We start from the raw sequence: 16,184 nt of genomic DNA, 5'->3' as shown, positions 1-16,184 counted from the left end.
AACTGAAGTTTACTTTGTTCTAATCAGAACTGATGTATCAGATCACTTGGTGATGTCCTTGTTACACTGCAGAGTCACCCATTCTGCAGCTTGTGGTACTCCACTGAACTCAAAATGAATAAGGAAAGTAGAATTTTTTTAATCCTACAAAACTCAATAAATCTCTCTGAAGACAGATCGTAACAAAAAGATAATTTGTTGAAGTTGCCATTCTCAAATATACATTCCTCAGAAATAAAAATAACACACAACTTTCACAATGGATTTTGTACCATCTTGCAGCCCAGGTGATCAAGAATCTGAAGGCATTGTGGGCCTTCATACTCTAAGATTAGTAACTCTATCAAGACTGTGTGACCTTGTACAAAACCCAAAAAGGTACTGGAAACCTGATTTTTCACTTAGCATTCTTCCAGAATAACTTTCTTTCACTTCCTCTTGCCCTTTGCTCTGCCGATGCCCCTTTAAAACTCAGGTCAAATGTCACATCTCTGGCAAGTCCTCCTTTAACTACCCAGTTCCACTTAACCATCTCTCCTCTGTGCTCCCAGAGCCCCTCATGCACAACCTGACAGCCACAGTTCCTCACTCTACCCGGCAGTCTTTGATCGACACGTCTGCTTGTCCTTCGGAACAAGACGATGACTTATTCAACTTTGTTTTCCCATTGCCTCAATCGATATCTGGGACAGAGTAGTTGCCCAGTACGCTTCTTCGAATAAATAAATGACAAATGAAAAATATATCTATTCATATAAGAAGAAGATCATTTTGCACATGTGTCCAAAATTGCATCTTCAGACTTTTCTATTTATTCTCTGTCCTATATTTTAATATACAAAGAGATTCTAATTTTGGCCTCTGTGAATAATCTGGCACATTTTGACTTTCAGCACTGTGATTTCCATCAAGCAACATATTGCACCAAAAGTGTAAAAAAAAAAAAAAAATATATATATATATATATATATATATATATATATATACACACACACATATTTTACCTAAATATTACTTGAAACAATGGCATGGGCTTATGAGCACAGTGATGAATTTATAATCTGAAATTCAGTGATTGTGTTCCACTGTGACTTGGGTATATAATTCTTTCTTCAGGCAAGGGGCTGTCAATAGGCAGCTTCGAAAAATAATGAATGTTTGCAGTAATAATTTCATGGGTTGACTGAAACTTAATAGCTTTTATTTCCAATTTAGACTTGTGATATGTTCCAGTAGAAACAGTCTCAAATGAAATATAGTCTATTACAGTACTATTTAACCCTCTCTTATTTTGTTAATCCTTTGTCGCTGTTTTATTTGGTTTTGTGTTTACAGTCACAGCAGACTGAGTTAGCCACCTCACTTTTTATTTTGCTGCCTCTGTCTCAGCCTTTCTCAGTCTGCTCTCCATCACCCAGAAGATGGATGTGTGATAACTAATTATCTGATTGATGAGGACCCTTGCTTCAGTTCACTATTGCCAACCTTCCTCTTGGCCCCGTTACTATTCAGTATTGGGTAAATGGCTAATTCTAGATTAGGTTAGTCCACCCTGCTTATTGTCAATAGGTCAAATTGGGGACAAGGTTAAGACTCTCAAGTTAATGAAAGTCTTTGGTGTTCAAAGCTGTGGAAAAGTCTGACTGCTAGGAATATAGAATCCGATGGGCTTGAGTTTGCAGGTCTATGTGTATAGGGACAACTGAGCACCTTACCAGGGACAAAGTACAATGTTAGCATTTTGAGGAAGGCAGAAATGAGACAAAAATTAGGGTAGTACTGAAACCCTTGGATTGCTGAGTGTATGATACACAACAGAACATTCTTTAAAATGATGACACTTACGATACCCAACAGGTTGGCTTGAGATGATTTTGCAAAATTACACACAGTAGGTATCTACCCTAGAATAAATGAATCAAAAACCCCAGAGGTAACCTTGACACAAGCATTTTAAAAACAATCAAACTCTCAGGTCTGATGTGCATTTCTAGGTCTGATGAGCATTTCTAGGTCTGGTGCACATTTCTGATAATAATAAACCATTTCTTAACTACTTCTGACAAAATGCCAAAACCAAATAATTTGATGGGAAAAAAATAAATAAAATGGCTTAGGGTAGTTAAAGACAAAACTTGTTTAGATTCTCTGTCATGGCGCTCATGGCAACAACATTACTATGCTTTTGATGATACCGATGCAGAGAGAAGCAAAAGTCAATAAGTATGGCGATCACCCTGAATCAGGCTTTATCTAAACTAGACCCCCCAAAATCACATCATTAGACAAAATTACACCAAGAGCTTATTTTTAAGCCCAATGAATAAACTATAGTGGATAATGAGAGTTCGTTTGGTGTTCCCCTTTGTCTACTCTAGAATTAAAGACGTGCTGATACAAATCTAGTGACTAGATAATCACTAATCATTGTGAAGCAGCAATGCTATTGAACCACATCATTTTAAAATACTGTAGATACTACTAGAAAAGTTGTGATGAACCAGGGGATGTTTCTTTCCTTCTAGAGGCAATGCAGAAGTAATGGAGAGTGAAGGGATGTGAGCAGCAGCACCACAAGAAACTTTCAATAGAAACCTAACATCTGGGATGGGATTGATAGGAGAAAGCGGTTGGTGTCTTTGGTTCTAGTAACCCTCTGCAAAGTTACGCTTTAAGGGACAAGAACACCAAAGAGTTGACCTCTTTACCAGAATAAATGATTCTCTGGACAAAAATGAGGAATGCTTCCATGTTCTCATCAGTACTCATCATCTTGCTGGCCTTGCATCAAGGTTAATAATTATAACATGTCTATCCCTGCTGTGACCTCTGAGAGGACACGTCCTCCGATCCTTTCTCCTAAGAAGAACATCCCCACTCCCTCTGCTCCAGGGCCAACCCACTTCCTTCGGGAGGGATGGCCCTCATCCAGATCCAGACCATTCCTGCTGGCAGCTCTTGTCTGCATCCAATTGGCCTCAGCGGGAGGTCCAGATGGCCCATTCCTTATTCCCCAGCAGGGTTTCAGCAGCATCCACCCCTTCCTGGTTGCTCTGCCATTAGTGCCATCAGGCCTTGAAAGGTTTCCCTAAATCCTAACAGCAGCTTAGTAGATTTTACTCCCATAGACTCAGCAATAGAAGGAAGACAGCTTCAGAAAGGATACACTATCTCTGTAAATGAGCAAGGTCCAATTGTGAAGTCTTCCAAGAGTTAGTTTGTATTCATGGCATTTCCTGCATAGGTACATGGGCTTTGTATATCTGTATCGATCAATATCTATGGATTCACCCATCAATTGACAGGTAGATATATCAGACTGACAGATGGACAGATACTGAAAAATACACATATAGAGATATAGACATAAAGAGATACACATAGGATATATAAATATCCATATCTATAGCTACCTCTGTATAGATTCAGACATAATTTTTTAACTAACAACTGGATAGATAACCCGTTTGAAATGTTATATGTTAGATAAATCTGTATCTGTATTCATCTACCTATACCAAAATTTTAAAGGAGTTTTTGACACTTTGTCAGCTTACCTGTGGTTGCCATACTACATAAGATTTTTCACCAACTTTGAAGAATATGTTTGGGATGATCTGACTTAAAATATAGACTCTATGTCAAATGCAAAATTCAGTCTGGGAGCCTTTCTAAGGTAGCCAAAACTGAGGCTATATTTTACCTCATTTGAAGTACAAATGAAGTACATTTGGGCTGGTCTGATTTAATACTTGGGTTATAGAGACTTCACTTTTTGAGCCCAATCCTCTTCCGGAACAGGTAAAGTGAGGCAATGTGCTAGTTTCCTAGGGCTCCTGTGACAAATTACCACCAAGTGGCTTAAAATGACAGAAGTGTATTCTTTCACAACTTGGAGACTAGAAGTCTGAAATCAGGCTGTTGGCAGGGCCATGTTCCCTCTGAAGGCCCTAGAGAGGAGTCCTCCCTTGCCTTTTCTAGCTTCTGGTGCTTTGCTGGCAATGCTACCCATTCCTTAGTCTGTGGCAGCATAAATGCAGTCTCTGCCACAATCTTCACTTTCCTTGTTCTTTGTGTGCTCTCTGTGTCTTCCAATCTTCAGAGAGATTACGGAGACACCAGTCACTGGATGTAGGACCCACCCTAATCCAGCATGACCTCATTTAACTTGACTACATCTGCAAATACCGAATTCCCCAAAAGGTCGTATGTCCAAATAAGGTGACGGAGGCTCGAACTTTAACATATCTTTTGATATGAACAAACAATAGAGACAATTTAGCCAACATGGGTGGAGAGCCCACATTATGCCAGGCACTAAATACCAGTCTGGAGAGTAGGCCCCAGCTATAAGATGCTATGAACACAGAAGACAAATAGGGCTGCAAGTTGGACCCTAAAAAGGATGAAGAAAAAATTATGGTCAAACTAAGATACTTTTGATAATGAAAGTTTTGCAATAAGGAATTATGCCAGGACAACAGGCATAAACCAGCACAAATCCTGAAGAAAGTCAAATGTATGTTTACCCTAGCCCTAAAGGGAAAAGTCACAATATTAGGCTCTTGAATTGAAAGTATTATTTCACATTTGAGTTGCTTCTCAAATGGGCAACTCCATGTAAGGTGCTCTAGGGTGAGGCACTGCAGGGATTTATATATTTAATGATGGATAATAACTTCTTTAGAGTGACACTAATTTATTGAAAGAAATTATTTGTAAGCATTAGGGTGTTTTTATCTAATAATCTGCGACTGTTTTTTGCTGTGAATGTTTTTCATGCACTTATAAATAGAAAGATTTAGCTACCTTCAATTCTGAATTTCACCTTCAACTTACGTTGGCTAGCAGCTCCCAAAGAACGGTCCCTATGTTCTCTTTCCTCAGTATATTTGATCACATCTGGCAGGAATGTTACTGGTTATCTTCCCTGAATCATGTTTTCTGGTGCCACCAAAATTAAACCCATCATCTAAATCCTTAAGAATAGAATAAGGGACTGTATAATAAGTGTTTAGCTATCCAAAGTCACTGATATTCAAATGCCACACCAGAGTGAGAAATTTTAATTTTGTTTTGATTTTTGCAACAAAAAGAACGTAGGGGGAAAAAAGCCTCAACCAGCTGATAGTTTATCTTAAAAAGTAGGTCAGTTCACAGAATGAAAGGATGACTGTTTAATTAACTAGAAGCTTGAAACCCCCCAAAAAAAACCCCACTGTGTTTGTCTTTTTAGAGATTAGCCTTACCAACATCTTACATATCTGCCTGAGTGGTAGCTAATAATGATCAATTACATAGTTTGGAACCTCTTGATCAGCTACCTGCAATGTTAGGTACTAAGGCAGCTATATAAAAATTAAACATGTCTACAGACATTTTTGTTGGGTATTCAGGATCTACGTACCCATATAACTGGAAAGGTAATAACAAACTGGTGACCCCAACAAAAATTAAGAGTAACTTAAAGCCAGATGCCAATCAGTGTGGATTTGAATGATGAAATCACTCTCATAGTGAGTGTTCTAAGTACTGCTCCTGGAAGGTGACAAGATAGAAGAGAATCTGCCAAGGGAGAAAGAGAGTGTGCAAGGCCACAGGAGAGAGAGGAAGGAGCTAACATTTATTGAGTAACTACTATGTGTGTGCTAGTTAGAGTACCGGACACCTTACATCACCCAATGTGACCCTCATGGCAAACCTGGGCAGCAAGTATAAGTGACAGATAAACCATCAAAGTCACAGAGCTGGAAGGCAGCAGAGAGAATACCTGAGCAGAGATTCTCTGAATCCACAGCCTACTTCTGTGCCACAGTAAGGAGACTTGTCCAGCAGCGGTCCAGGCCTTGGAGCTGGAAAGGAGCAAGATCTCCTGAGCAAGAGGAACCTCAGCTCTCCGGAGTACCTCTTCAGAAAATGGTCACCACACTGAGGTGGTTTCCTCATTTGGAAATTGACACAAAAGCTTCATTTTCTCCTCTACAGACATTTAAAAGAATTACTCTAAGACTTTGGTTACAAGAAAATGTGGGGGGGGGGGGAGTGACTTTATACAGCTGTCTGTGGGAGTAATTTTTAGCAGCTTGAATTTATATTAAAATAAGCTATAATGTAAGTGTAAATGTGATGAGTCAGTATACTGCCATTTTCCAGGGCCATTTTTCTCTACTTGCTTGACATGACTCACCAGATTTTCTTTTTCCTTTCACACAGAAAGAATCATACAAGAAAGGATGGGGAAAAATAATCATTTAACTCCTTCTTGAAGTTGCTCAGCTTGGCTACACTCAGGGGTCAACATTTCAAAAGTTGAAACGGACAGCCTGTATAAGAACGACTAACTGCCGAAGGGCAGGAAAGTCTCCTGGATTAAGCAACGTCTTGGACTGATACAACTTTTAATGTATACCTTCTCATTAGTGGATAAGAATCTAGGAGATTCTTAGTTCACAATGATAAAAGGGGTTATTGATGCCACCTCTTTACACACGGGACCTTGTTTCCACTGGTTAATTAGTGTTGGTAAAGCCATGTGAAATCCTAAGATAAAAAGGCTATATACTATTCATATGAGATGTTGGTGAACGTGTCATCAGAAGCAAACTGAAATATGGATTCTGCTTAAGGTGCTTCATACTCTTTAAGATGAGGATTTTAGCAAGGTAAGTTTTATATTCATTAAACTCAAGGTTTTAGCCAGGTGAACTCAAGTAGCTACAAATGCATAAGTAGCTCCTCACTTGGTTCAAGTGCATCCACTCACAAACAGGTTAAGAGCAAAACAAGTTCCTTTCCTCTGTAATTGAAGAAAGCAGTCTATTAAAAGAAAAATAGAGAGGTTTAAAAAAATTCAGATGTTTTTACAAGGTTGTTGCACAGAGTAAAATAAAAGCCCCCTCAACCTATAACACTGGCGCATATGAAGAGTTATATCGCATACCAGACTCTACTCCAGGCATTCCAGGAGCACGCTGAACACCACAGCCGTGGCTTGCAGTCTAGTCAGGGAGATGTACAGGTACATCAGCGTCAGCGGTTAAGGACAGAACCTGCTGCTGAGAGAGGAGGAGACTGCTCTCAGACTTGGAATATCAAAGATTTCCTGGAGACAGTAATGTCTACGCTGAGACATACCATGTGGGGTGAGTTATCTGGATGAAGACCTGGGATGGACTGGGATGGGACCTGGGAGTGGGGAAAGGGTTTACTGGGGATGTTTCAGGCAACGGTAAGAGTTGTGTTCAAGGGACTATGGTATATTGAGATTATATTCAAGAAACCAAAAGAACTTCACTATGCCTGTGGCACAGAGCTCCATAGATAGCATTTGCTTCATACAAATAGATTGAATGACATAGTCATGAGCTTTACCCTCAAAGAAGTTAAATCCATTTGGGCAGACAAAACTAAACTGAATAAAGCAAGGGCTAATTACATGGGGCAAAAAGTGTGCAAAGAAGATCAAATCACTGGGGCAAATGATACATCACCTCTCTGCCTTCTCTCTTCAGCACCCATTTTGTACCATGAAAATTTTATGAAAATGAAGAGCAGGATACCCATAATTACTCAAGTTCTTTGGAAGAGGTTTAGCATTTGTCTGAGTATGAGGATGCCCTCTGGATCTCTCACAAAAGGAAGCGGTAAATCAAAAGTGCACAAGGAAATACAAGTGAGTGTCAGTATTTAACTGAGGGCAGGAGCCTGCGGTCAAGAAGCCACATGGCAAAAGCATCAGGTAACCTAGGAGAGGGCGGCAGCTGGTCAAGAATCTGGTGAGTCAAGCATGTGGCCCTTTGATCTGAGTGGGGAGTTCAGTAAGTGGACCAGAAAATTGCAACAGGAGGTATATATAGTGAAGAGAATAATTTTACTATTCTCTAGGGAAATTCTAAGACCTAATTACAAAACTATCAGGGTAAAAGTGGGTCCCAAGATCCTTTTAAATGCCAAATCTCTCCTAACACCATACAAGCTGTAGCCAGAAACTACAGCTGCTTTCATGGACAGGAAAGAGGCAAAGTAAGACTGAGGCAGCCACGTTCATTTCAATGCACTGTTCATTCACAAGGCTTATATATCACCCACAATAGGGGTCATTTTCCATAAGAGGATTGATTATTAGACATTTGAGTTAGTGTAGAGGTCAGAGACTTCACGCTCTTCTATGTACCCCTCCTTTGTTGGTGTGGACTTAACTGTTCTTTCTGTGGTAGTGAGGATCACATCACGGCAAGCCATCTCTGGGAAGGTCCACCCGCAAGACGATGGCTGCAGTTTGCTGTGTGAGGTTATTGCCAGTGCACGAGTTAGATGGCTGCCCCGCACGCACGTGCGCATACGCAACTCAAAAGTAAGGAAAGAGAACACGAATGAGGAAAGAAAAAAGTGAAGGGAATAAAATGAGCCAGATCTGAGTGTAAAGGAGAGAAAAAATAGGCAAGGAAAAATAATGAAAGGAAAGACAGGGCAACAAAAGTATAAAGGTGGAGAATGAGGAAATAATTGGTTAGGTGGTGTAATGAAATGATCATTTATGTTAAGTTTTTATGCATACCAACAAAACTATATGCTGATTCATGGATAAATTTATAAGTAGTTAACAACTGACTGGAAAGGGCACCTCAAGTTCATTAAATGGTTCCCTCTGTGAGAGAAGCAGGGAGAAGAACGGGACCAGGTGAAGAAAAGGGAACCAGTGTTATCGATGCTTTAAGTCCAGAGCATTGTGTGAAAATGGCTCCGTTTTTAAATTCCAGGAGGGTTCACTGGTGCTATATTATTCTCCACAGTTTTCTGGTGTCTGTTTAACTCTTCAAAGTAGAAAAATGAGAGACAGGGAGATGAAAAGAGTTTTGATGACAAAGTACAAAGCATCAAGGTGCATGGTCGACCAGCTAATTACCAGCCAAAGGAGGCAGGCAAGTATCTAATGTCTCAGCACTCTGGGAGTGACCGGGGGGCAGTTTCCCACCCAGGATCAGGAGAATTATCTTCGGTGTTCCTTCTAGTCTCACTGTGCTTTTCCTAACACCACCTCCAAGAACCCCTCTGGCTGCTCAGCAATAGCTCTCAGTGGCTCAGCTTTGTTTACTTTCTGAGGTGGCTGATTACCTGATGTGTTTCTGTCAGCTGAAATTTACAGACACATTACCATGTTTGCCAGGCACCGTGAGCTACAAGACAAGAATTTCCTGAGGAGGAAAGTGCAGCACGCACTAGGGAGGCCTGTATTCCCTTCTGACCAAGGCGGTGTGTCCTAGCTCTATTAATGCCATTAGTGTGAAATGTTAAAAATCCCTCACTAAAATTTTTGTTCATCGGGTGCCTGCATTTCTAAAAGGTAAATTGTCTTCTAAGCCAAGATATATAGTAGAATAGATACTTGGTAGGGGAGGGGGGTTGTTTTTTGGTTTTTGGGTTGGTTGGTTTGTTTTTGTTTTTGTTTTCGCTTTTTAGTATAATAGATACTTGTAACACAGAATCTTACTAATAGGTTCTGTTTACCAAGCAAGGGAAGTTTTTCATATCTCAGGAAAGGGAGTGGAGTTCAAGCTCCCAGCGAACAGGTTACACCGGCTCTGAATAATTGTAGAGCTGGGAAAAGAGAAATTGAGGAGCTTTGAAAGACAAATGAATACGAGAAAGTACAGTTTAAAAGATTGATTTGTTTATTTTATTGTGTAGGGGCTACAGTACCCTGAAGAAGTGGACAGGTTAATCAATTTCCTGAGGTCACATATGATGAGGTTAGTAACATATAGAATCAACGGATAACCCTGCATCTGAAGGGGAAAAACAATGACACACCGAGCAGCTTTTAGATATTCTTCAGGCACAAAGGGAGGCTTAAATACAAAATCTCACAGCCTAAGAAAGTTTCACTGCAGGTTAGAGGTAAAATGGGATTCTGTGATTTAAGAAGTACATAATATTTTTTTGTCTATTTATCTAATATAAGTCATGTCAATACCTACCATCAGCCCACTAGCCCCATCTTACCAGAAATGAAACTAGGCAAAAAAGTGGCTGAGGGTCACAAAGCAATGCAGATTATAAATTATCACTTCTAGGCTTGTTGCTTAGCTACCAAACCAGCCTGTCTTCTTACCCTTACACTGCCTGCAAGCATCATCTGCTGTTACTTAAATACACTTGAGCAAATGCCGAAGTTAGAGACCAAGAAATTATTATATGGATATGATTAACTGCAAGAAAAACTCTTGAGTGCTTAAGATAAAACCTACTGCCTGGGCTAAAGTGTGAAAGGACTGAAAGGGTAAATTGTGGCTTTAGAGTATTTCTGGTCCGTGGTAGAAATTTTGCAAGTAAAACTGGAAGCAAAGGAACAATTGATCATTCACCTGAAAGCAACCGCCAGACAGCACTGTCTCTTTGGTGGTTTTGTGCTAAAGAAGAGACTGGTTTGTTTCCTGTCTGATAGAAATTGACGGTTAAGCTGCCAATCTTCTAACCTTGCTATAAATATGTATTATATACATGACCATGTGCATTCATCCATGTGGAATACACACACATAGAGAACTATCATTCTCAAATATATTTACGTAGGCATAAATTTAAGGCAATACTGGCACCTTGTTTGACATGGTAAAAGCCAAGTATTACCTAATCATGTCATAGTTCCCCTCATTACTAAATGAGTTAAAGAAAGAAAAAGAAAGAAAGAAAGAAAGAAAGAAAGAAAGAAGAGAAAAGAAAAGAAAATGGAAAGAAAAAAAGAAGCACAATGAAATTGAAACAACTGGCGCTCTGGCAGATGCTTCTCGTGTGTGTGAGTGTGTGTGTGTGTGTGTGTGTGTGTGTTTCCTAAAGAGTATGAAACGCAGATGCAAATGAAAAGTGAATGTTTAAATGTGTTTTGTATAAATGTGAGGAATAAACATGTCGAGTGGCTGAATTAGTTGCATGTGTTGAGAGAGAAGTGTGATACCATCTGAAGAGCTAAAATTGGAGGTGAGCAATGACAATGACCGAGAAACAAACTGTCTAGGTGTTAGTTTCAATAAAAAAGATAAGAAACAGAGCAGAGAGGCTAGAGAGAAGGTAGGGGAACATTCTGATCAAATTATGTTTGATCAAGGTTTGAGAAGTGTGTTGGGAGAGGAAAGTGGGCTCAGTGCATGACTAGGGAAAGGGAATATACCAACATACTTTAATAAGCAACCAAATAAAGGTAATTTTAAGTTAACTTTCAACGGTGACATTAATACAAGGTTAAAAGTACAGATGTAAGCAGCAGATTAGATAAGGAAGAAGAATGCTATTTGGTAACTAAGAGAAAACTATATGTTAGTATCATGACACTTTAGTTACCCAACTGGTGTCCCAGGAAGGTCTTCCAAGTAAAGGAATATCTAGGATATTGAAAGCTTAACCCTTTAAATCCCATTACAAAAAATGCAATTATTTTGTTGAAAGTCTGGCTGAGATGTATACTACTCCTCCCTGCTCCGATAAACAGGGATAGCATTTACCCTTTTCTTGGTAACACAGAGTCCTTATCATGAGCATCATGCTGGTGTTCTGAATGTCCCAAGGCCATTGAGGACTTTGGACTTCAGACCGATTCACTGAATTCCTCCCACCTACTGGTCTATTGTAATTGCCAGTTTTTAGTATCTCGTCCCCATGTGGTTAAGTCCAGTGGTTCGGAGGGGAGCTTCTACACTACGTGACCTCACACTGTACTGCTCCAATTACTTAATCAGTTTCTTCCTTCATTCCTGGGCTGTTTTCCTAGACATCCTTTGCTCACTTTTTGTCTGTAACCTAACATGAAGTAAAATTAATGGGGGAAAATTAATTTTAGTCATTCAGTGGCATCTTGACACACAAAAGGAAAATGTGGTTCTACTCTGCTAACCAGCAAAATGTAGAAGATTCATGCACAGGCTGTATTCTTGTTCAAAGATCCTTTCTGATAAATATTAAATAGTGACAATTATATTCTACCTGATAGATAAGGCAATGGGGTACCTTGGTATTATCACCTTACCTTCTCTCAATTCTGACTTTCCCTTCATAACTTGCCCTTGTTTAGACTGCCCACACTCAGCCTTGATCATTTTTCAACTTTTCACACCTACTTCTATGCTGGAGCAAAAGCTCCACAGAAGCCCTGCTTGTTTTGCAGTCCAAGATAGGATGTACACAAAAATAGCACTTTTATAAAATATGTTACCACTTTAAATACAAATCTTCCGCAACTACTTCTTGACCATCTTTCCTTCTTTCAGGAGGGAGGCCAGAGAGGTTAGATGAAATGAGGTAAAGCATTTCCTCCCTTGAGAAACGACTTGCTCAATAACTTAAGCTCTTGCTACATGCCTAATAAATACTCCCTATGGTTTAAATGTCTTAGGTACAAGACACAGCCACACTGAGTGTGGATGTGTACCCAAGCTTAACACAGATGACCCGGATGTTTCAAGGGGAGTTTTTCACACTTCCCTCTGAAATTAGTAGGTGTAAATGACTCCTCTAATTTCAGAAGGAAAGAGAGTTCTGGGCTTATTATCTGACTTTGTTCTGTTTCTGTATCCTTATTTAAAAGGGATCTATCCTGCAGTCAGAAAAGTTTCTTCCTTGCTTAGAGTGTCTGGACATAATGACAAAGAACCAGAGACAAAGAGTTAGATGAAAAGTCTTAATGCATTAATAACTAGCCATGAGAAAGGAGTAAAAGGACATTATGGATCTCAAGAAGGAGGCATGAATGAGTAAAGAGAAGGCTAGATAACCAAAAAGCAAGAATGAGATACTGACTGACCTAGACTCAAGCTAGAGAGATACTAGTCATTCCTGAAGTAGGAGAAGCAGCAGCTGGTCAAAGGACAAAATGTCCTTCTATGATGTATTTGTTTCCCACATGACTGATCAGAAGATGCCTCAAACTTAATCCTCCAACTTTCTGGGGTTACTCTTCCTGTAGTTTATATTTTAAGTAGCTCAAGCCTCCATCCTTCATAATCCTATGAGGATTTTATGACATCACGAGAATTGTGTGAATTACTAGAGTCAAATTCTCTCATAGTCACCTCTTACCCTGCTTCATAAAAAAAGCCAACAACCTAAAATTGAATATTACACATTTGTGTTTTTAAAGTACTTTAGCCAACCTCTACTCTCTCCTCCCCCACCACCATGAAAATTTCTCACCGGGAAACCTTTCCTCTCAAAGCCTAGCTTCCTAGCACATTGGAGTATTACCTACCATAGGCATCCTCAAACTTTGCCTTTTTTCAGTGTCCCTAATCTCTATCTTCCAGGCTACCTAGGTAACCTCCAGATTCTCTTTTATATAAAGTTATTCAGTGAAAGTTATTCAGCTTTGCCTTATATTTCATAATTGCGACTGCACCCTGGAATCGCCTGAGAAGCATACAGCATACCAATATCCAGTCCCCACCCTACACCAAATGGGCTATATATAATCTCTCTGAGTGAGGCCAGAATATCATTATATTTTAACAGCTCCCCAGGTAATTCTAATGCACAGCTAGAGTTGAAAACTTTTCTAGCCCGGTGCTTCTTGTGGTTTAATGTGCACAGAAACCACTGGGGGATCTCGTCAAGATACAGATTCTGATTCAGTTGACTTGAGGTGGGGCCCAAGATTCTGCATTTCTAATAAGCACCCAGTACCACACTTTGAGTAGCAAGATTCTAGACTAGGTTTCCAAGTTTCCTCAACACTAGAATCACCTGGGGAGTTTTAAAAACTGATGCCTGGGTCCTAGTTCCAGACATCAGAATTTTTAAAGTTTCTCAAGTGTTTCCATATCTCTGGTTTAGACCATGAATACATGAAGAGTGAATCTGTCGTATCTGTCATCTCTCCCATTTCCAAACCAAAAGCCATCTCTCTAATAGGAATCTGGCTGCTCCCCTCATATGCAAAAGGTTCTGCAGTTGGCTCCTATTTTAAACAGCCTTTTCTATCCCAGTTAAAGGATATTGTATGTATGTCTAAGGCAACTATTTAGTAAATCAGTACTAATGATTGTCAACTAATACTTTTATTCCCAAGATTCAATACTGTAATACCTTTAAATATTAGCTTTAGCAGATATTGCTAAACCCAGGCGGAATTTTTCACCCATCAGGTCTCAATAATAAGACCAATAGGAGATCACTCTTTAATTGGTACCCTGATATGGGCTCTTTATAAAATTGATACTTAAAAAAGGAGGCCAAGGTCTTACCTTGGGGGTAGTCAATGAGTTATTCACTGCATGGGGGTTCCATCTGGATGTCAAGATAATTACTGGTGAGTTTACTCCATTACCACACATACACACAGATGCTGGATGGATAGATAGATAGACAGATGACAGATAATAAATGAAGAATTGAGGAGAAATAGATAGACTAAATTGTTGCTTTTCCCTAATCCTGAGCTCAAAACAATTAGCATCCTTCCTTTGCATATTATGCCCCAGCCAGTTTATAATTTTAGTGGGTTAGTAAGATTTTTCAAGATGTCAGTACTTTCAGAGCTTGATTTTATATCTAATTTGAAGGAACTACAAAGAAGAGCAGTATACAAGATATTGTAGAGAGATGTGAGGGGAGTAGATATGTTTTCTGTATTTGAAAAGCAGAACACTCATTGTCAGACAGGATGAATAGAAATATGTAAGTATATAAAAACACACACTGAAACACACAGCTAGTTTCAGCTATGCAAAGAATCAGACTTGAGGGTCGTACTGTTGCTGAGAGACCAGGCCCTGGAGCCATATGTCTGTGAAAGCTGTATAAAAATGATGGGTTTGTATAGAATTTTTAAGGCACAGAGGGAGGGCCTTGGCATGACAGAAAAGGGTAAGAGGGCAGGTCGAACAAAGAAGACTACTATTTAAGCAGTGTCATTGGCAGTGTTCTGTGGCAATACAATCCCATCAAGAAAACTTTACAGATCAGGATTTAGGGACCTACATTTTAAAATGACTGAATATAAAATGAATTAGATTTTTAAAACTTAAATTTCAAAGGTACTATGGGATTCTCTCTTCTCTGACAATTCTGCAGTGTTAGATACAAAGGAGACATAGTTCAAGAGATTTAAAGAGTATCCTATTACCTTGAAGATTAGGCTGATTTGCAATTGCCTTGCTGTTGTGTGTTCTTCTGCAGAAACTGGAGACCTCTGAATACTTTTCACTTCAGGGTACTTTTAAGTCTTTTCCTAAAGTAAAATGTGTTTGTCGTGTGTATTTGGCAGGAAGGACAGGAAAGTAGATAAAGCTTTTATTGTACCCGATACTCTGACGATTTGAATTTCATTCACCTATAATGAGATGGCTAAATTTACAATAATACCTGTACCATCATCTGATCAACAGGGCTCCGTGCTTGTGTAACCAGATGGCATAAATGTACATGACAAAAAGTTAGCAGTCTTACTACATGTTAACAACGTTGAATTGATCAAATATCTGTTAAGATTATAGGTAAATGGATGCTCTGGTAAGAGATAGCTAGGCTGCCCAGAAGGTTTTCCAGCACTGCTCCACACTATTCTGAGCTCAGCTGTCTTTTTATCATTTTTCTTCTATTTTTTCTTCTTCCTTTTTTAAAATCACCCATCAAGGGCACTTGAAAACAAGAATTATTACCAATCCAACTCTTTTTACTACATTGTTGCTATTCTATAAAGATCCGGAATCATTCTTCCAACTTCTTCCATGTAAAACCTTAAACAGATGTGTCTCCTCTGTGGGAAAAGGCACAAGACTTTTCAGTTTGGAAGCACCTTAAAAGCCAAGTGCTATGAAAAGAACAACTGGACAGATTGGCTATCCAGCTTGGGTCCTTATGACTTGAATATCTTCTGCAATTCTATACTCAAGGTGTGGTGGCTCAATATTTAAACTCCATGTAATCTCACACTGAGTACACAAAAATAAAATGCTAGAAAATCTCTAATACTTGAACCTATCATTTAGTTGAGGTTGCAGAGCAACAAACTAACCTCAAATCTAAGGAAACTATAGAAAGCAAGAACTTACTGACCTGGGGTAGATGCTGCTGGACACATGTAATAAAAATTAGGATAAAATATTTAAAGGATTACCACATGCTGAGTACGGGCTAGCCAAGGAATATAGAATGCCTGGGGGCTGCAAACATAAGGGGAACTTGCACCCACTTGCCAG

At 39.3% G+C, this 16,184-nt stretch overlaps 1 pseudogene; it reads left to right on the top strand.

The window, feature by feature from the left end:
• Positions 1-6,919: 6,919 nt before the first annotated feature.
• Positions 6,920-16,184, top strand: part of LOC124527235 (cytosolic acyl coenzyme A thioester hydrolase-like) — a 28,550-nt pseudogene continuing 19,285 nt past the window's right edge.

Source organism: Lynx rufus, unplaced genomic scaffold (assembly GCF_022079265.1).
Source record: "Lynx rufus isolate CCGP_SWC_20201006 ecotype Redwood Valley unplaced genomic scaffold, mLynRuf1.p SCAF_5, whole genome shotgun sequence".
Lineage (NCBI taxonomy): Eukaryota > Metazoa > Chordata > Mammalia > Carnivora > Felidae > Lynx > Lynx rufus.
The sequence above is the reverse complement of the archived record's forward strand: the minus strand, read 5'-3'. Positions and strand labels throughout refer to the sequence as shown.